Source organism: Hyperolius riggenbachi, chromosome 8, assembly GCF_040937935.1.
Source record: "Hyperolius riggenbachi isolate aHypRig1 chromosome 8, aHypRig1.pri, whole genome shotgun sequence".
Taxonomy (NCBI): Eukaryota; Metazoa; Chordata; class Amphibia; order Anura; family Hyperoliidae; genus Hyperolius; species Hyperolius riggenbachi.
Window position 1 is genome coordinate 26,485,176 of NC_090653.1, and position 6,000 is coordinate 26,491,175.

The window sequence follows — 6,000 nt, forward strand, 5'->3', positions numbered from 1 at the left end:
CGCCTAACCCCCCTTAAGGACCAGGGCATTTGCGGTGGAGGGGGGTGCGCGCGTTTGGGGGGGGGCGGGCGGCCGGATCCCCTCTGTGGCTGGCTGGGCAGTGTCGTTCCCCCCCCCCCCCCCCTCCATGGTGGCAAAGTGTCCCCCCCTGTAGCTGGCAGCCATAACTTACCTTCAGGCTCCAGCGATGAGCCGCAGAAGCCACCTCTTCTCCAGCCGGCATCTCCGCTCCAAATGACGCTCAGGCCGGGTCGCGGCTTGATGTCATCAAGCCGGGACCCGGCGCTGACGTCAGACGGAGTAGAGATGCCGGCCAGAGCAGAGGGGGGCGCCGATCGTCGCTGGAACAGCAGGAGGTGAGTGGATCCTCTTCTTTCCCCCCCCTGCTGCCGCCGCTGTCAGAGTTATCACTACGATCCGACGGCGATCGTAGTGATCAGCAGCCCATACGCGATGCTGCTGATCACTAGGGGGAGATGCCAGCTGTCATATGACAGCTTAATCTCCCCCTACGGATGCGCACGATCGTGTCGGGAGCGGTGGTTTAGCGCGGACGTTGAATGAACGTCCGGTCAGAAGGGTACCACCACCTGCCAGACGTTGATTCAACCTGCGGCGATCCCCAATAGGTTAAAGTCAATGGGAGCTTTAAAAAAAAAAACAAAAAAAAAACTGATGGCCAAAAAGCACTCAGAAAAGCGCTTATAGTGTGTCTGAAGCTCGTAAAATGGATGAAATGTGTGGGGGAAAAAAAATTCTCTACCTAATGCTTTTTATTATAAAGCCATGTTTAGACTCCATCTTTCATGGTTTCTGAAGTGCAAAGGGTTGCTGCAATCAGCCGAAACGGTTGGTGTTCAAGCCCACCTGGAACATTATGTTTATTTATATGAAGATCATCTATTTTTTTTTTTTTTGTTATTGAACTTGTTTATATTCTGAGTTGATTCAGAATTATGCAACTTTATGTGGCTTAAAAATAGACCAAGTAAATCACTTCAACACCAACCTGTAATGGAAAAAAGTGGCCCTTGGGGGGATACTTACATCGGGAATGGGAAGCCTCTGGATTTTAACCACTTAAAGAGTTTGAAGCCTTAAATATCTCTTTTTTTTTTAACTTACAATTCCTCTTCAGCATTATGCTAATAGCTGAAACGCAGAATTCCCGCAGCAGAACGATACCTCTATACCCCCCCAAATCCCCGGTGCAAAATCTGGGGCTCACTCCTGTATGTGATGATCCGCTCAGCTGGCTGCACAGGCAGACAGCTGTTTGTCCATTCCTCTAGTCTGTGGGCTGCAGGTCTCTGGAACAGAGACCTGTCTTTCCATTGCAAGTTTCTGGTCTGTTCTCTTGCTGGGGAATTTGCATACATTCGTTATGCAAATCCCCTACCTGCCTTCTTTGATGACTGGCACTATAAGAGCTTTATGTTTCCCAGAATGCTTTGCTGGACATTTCCCTTCCATGCTCAGTTCCTGATGGACACTGCTGGAGTGTCAGCCATTGCTATCTAGTATAGTTAATTCCTGGGGTTGCTTTAGGCTCCCCTTCTAGCCCAGTCAGTTTGTATTATCTGTATTGCCTGTTCTGTCTTGTCTTGCCTGTTGCCATTGTCCTGCCCCAAAGGTGGTCGACAGGAAATGGTTCTGATCTCCGTTCTTGGAGTATAGCTGGTGCAGCGGTTGCTACCAGCTATCTCTTCTGTTCTGTTTCCTGGATCGTGCTAGCTACTTTTTGCTAGCGCTGGGGATCCTTCTGTTCTGTCTTGTCTGTCGCGATTGCGCTGTCACCAGCGGCGGTTGATAGCGAATCGCTCTGTCTTGTTTAGATCGCACTAGCCGCTAGCGTTAGCGGCTGTGGATCTTCTGATCTGTGTTCCTGCTTGGATCACACTTGCTCTGGCGGAAGAGCGGTGGATCCTTTCTGCCTAGTTCCTGTTTTTCGTGTGTCTGTCTTGTCCGCTACGCTTGCTGCAGGCTCGGTGAGGTAACCGTTAAGCAAGTGCTCGCGTCCTCTGTTTCATGTTTGTCTGTCGATGGTTAGTTAGGCGTGCTTGTCTCTATTGTGCTTATCACGTGGAGACCACGCATAACCGGCGTGCACTGTTGCGAATGAGTGCGGTGTTCGCGGTTAGCTAGCGTTTATTATTTTCCGTATCTCCTTATTGTATTATTTGCTGTGCCTTTGCTACCCTCGTATTCTATTCTGATCTGCCTTGTGTCACGTCTGGCGATCGCACCTCTCGCGATCGCGTTCCTATTCATATCTGCTGTTGTGTGTGCGCGGTCGCGGAGTGGCGACTGGATTGGCGCACACACATACAACCTATCCCTTTGCTCAATCTCATTCGCAATCGCCTCTCTTGCGATTGCGTTCTGCGCTTCGTACAATTCCTGTCTGGCACTTGTGGAGATACAGAGGATTGGTTCCTCTGCACTCCCCAGCGCCATCTGCCGACAGGAATTTCCTCTACAGGTGCGTAGCACCTTTTGCTGGGTTCCTGCAAATTATACGATTGTGGAGGATTTCCGCCGTGTCAGCGCACGCGTTGTGCGCTGATCACGGAGAAAGTTCCACAATCATTACAGAATGTCCAGCCCAACCCAAAACCCCAGTGTAGACGGAATTTCCGATTTGTACGATTTTGTCGAATATGGCTCTTGTACCTTTAAGAGATTTAAAAAACTTGAACCTGAATCAGCAGACGATTTTTGTCTGAGTGTACGAAACTGTTAGCGAACCCTGAATTCCAATGCACCCCAGTGTCTACCTGGGCCCCCCAAATGGTCTACATTCTGTTGGGGGGGCGAAATGTCAATGTGGGTTATGATGTGTTAAATCATACCACCCTGAGTCAAAGACCCCTGGAATTCTTGGCCTTTTTAATTCACAATTGGCTGAGATTACCTCAATTACCATACCCCCTTAATGAGTTGTTGTCAGCAGCTCAATCAGCTGTTCCATCTACTCTTTCATCCATAAAGCAGCCATCCAAAGGCTCTAAGTCTAAACGTAAAAGATCTAGGAAGGCTTCCCAGCGGAAAGATCCGTTGCCCCTAGCAACCACAAATAAAGAGGTTATTTCTGTCAAGTCTGAAATGGGCAAAACCATGCAGTATGATAATGATGTTTATAATGCATCTGCTGATCAGTTTCCAGGTTTTTTGCCCCAATCCAAAGCTTATGTGGATCCTGCTATAGGTAGGATTGCACACTACATTAAAGGTGGCCATACACTGGTCGATGTGCCATTAGATCGACCAGCTGACAGATCCCTATCTGATCGAATCTGATCAGATAGGGATCGTATGGCTGCCTTTACTGCAAACAGATTGTGAATCGATTTCAGCCTGAAACCGATCACAATCTGTTCAGCTGCTCCTGCCGCCTGTCCCCCCCCCCCGTATACATTACCTGAGGCTGGCTCCCGGGCATCTTCTCCGCACTGCACCGCACCGCTGTTCTTGCTCCATCCCGGCGCTTCCTGTGTTACTCCGTGACCAGGAAGTTCAAATAGAGCGCCCTCTATTTCAACTTCCTGGTCACCGGAGTGACACAGGAAGTATAAGCGTACACTGGGACATGCGGAAATGCGGTGCAGCGAGGGGAAGAGGACCCCGGAGCCAGCTTCAGGTAATGTATACATGCTCGGATCGGGCCCGAATCGTACGCCGCAAGCGACGCGCTCCTACCGCCGGGCGATCGAGGGTAATTTCCCGCACGGCGCGATCGACGGTCCGATCCGATTTCGGGAGGGAATCGGATCGGCGGGTGCGTTTAGCGCAAGCGATTGGCAGCAGATCCGATCCCAGGATCGGATCTGCTGTCGAAACGGCCGTGAATCGAGCCAGTGTATGGCCTGCTTTAAGCAGTTAAAAAATCTGTTCTTGTTCCTGAACTCCACCCCTATGAAGATTATCTGGATACTGGCCTGTTTGAACCCCCATTTGCTTCCTGGGATATTGGGGCCTTGCTGGAAGAATTCGATTTTTATTGGAAAGCCTTTTGCGATTTTACATCGCAAAAAGCGAAGATGTCTTGAATGCTTGTCTCGATTCTATGTACCTTCTGATTGATTCCGATGAATGTGACAAGGATGATGTGGATCTGGTGATCTATGTATGGCAAACGATTTTGGATGAGTTGCACACACACCAACCAATTGATTCCAATAAAGAGACATCGTTGTCGGATGATTGTTCCTGCCTTTCTGGGGTAAAGCATGAGAGTCTTGACTTTGTGCAATCTGAAATGAATGAGTGTGCCGCTGTGGTTGGTTCCTGTGCGAATCTTGAAGGATTCTCTCCTGACAGTGTGCAGTTTGAATCTGTGCGATCTGATGCCTGTTTCTCGGATGTTCCTGCAGATTGTGATCGGCATGAGTCTGCCGGTTTCCTCAAGGATGTGCGGGATCCTTTGTCAGTTAGAAACAGATCTTTAAGATCTTCTGTCTGTGACCCTGCTATGGGGAAAATTTCTCGACTATGCAGCGTCAAAAGTAAAATTATTATGCCTAATAAAGTTTATCCTGTTGATGTCGCCATTTCTTTTGCAAATGAATCTATGTCTTATTCTGTTCGCACCTGTGCAGGCCTGTTGCCTGATGACAGTTGCTCCAGTGTTTCTGTCCTAGATGCCTTGCAGTCTGCTCCGCAGATCGCGGAGGTTTGCGCTATGGAAGCGTCAGTTTCGCAACCTAAAGCGATCTTGGATCCGCAAATTTTGCGTTCTGGCTCCTCGGATTCGACATTGTTAGCCGAATCTAAGAGTGAGACAGCGCTTCGGTTTTGCGAATCTGATGCTGAAGCTTCTTTGCCTTGTCCAGAGAAGCTTTCTCTGAACCTGCCCTGTACCATGAATGAAGGCATGATGTCCACTTGCATTGACATTTGCGAGTCTGATTCTGAAGAAAGTATTGACTCTCCACCCAGTACTCTGGATGAGTCAATATTGCCTTGTACAATATCTCCTGCCCTGCCCCTAGAGGCTCGTCTAGGTATTGCTGCTATTTTTACCTGTCTTTCTGCAGTTTTGGAATTGCAAGCTAGTTTGACTACTACGCAGAGTTCTGGGTGCAGCGAGATTAAAGTTAGGGAGTCAGTGTGTGGTCCAGTGAATATTCCTGTACGTTCCACTCATGATGATGAAATTCAGTCTCAGTTTATGGTGGAACCTTCTCTGGGACATCTGCCCTGTTCTCAAAATAAAGTTCCAGTTTTGCCCTGTAACATGGATAGTACAGAATCCTTCTTAGACAACTTGAAAAATGATGTTCCTGAGGTCTTGTTTGATGAGCTAAAGGTCTCCGAGTTCCTCCCAAAGGGTGCAGAACTTGTAGGAGATGTCTCCTGCCCCCCAGGTTCTTCTGAGGTGTTGCCCACTTCAGTAGGCATTGCTGCCTTGCTGACTACTTTTGCAGCTCTTGTGGAGCTTCATTCATGTGTAGTCAATTATGATATTACAGTTACAGAAAATTCTGAATTTGAGTCCGAGTCTTCTTTTGAAAGACCAGTACCTGTGATCTTTACTCGTGATGATTTTCTGCCCGGTACTGGTTTTGGTCTTGTCGTGTCGGACTCTGAGGTTGGCAGTTCCCCGACGTGTCCTGAGGTTTCTCCTGTACTAGTGTACCCCGATGTGCTCTGTGACCCAGAAAGCCCAAGTGTGCCTAGGTTACCAGCGTACTCAGATGCTTCCTCAGTGGAGACATGTTCTGATATAGCCTGCCTGCTTGCATGCCCAGAAGTGGTCCCTGAAAGTCCTGATCTTGATGGGTGTCCTGCTAATTTTGAGTCTGGAATGATCATAGGTTCCATAGGGGTTCTTGGTGGTTCTCCATGTGAGCCTGGTGAGCGTTCTGGCTTCTTGGGATCTCTGCGGAGCTTCAAGGCGTTCTGGGAGATTCCGGGAAAGGTTTTGCTTGGTGCCCTGAATACGATCAGCAATGGCTTTGGTGTTGTAAGGGACACTTCGAACAGGTATTGCGGCAGGTT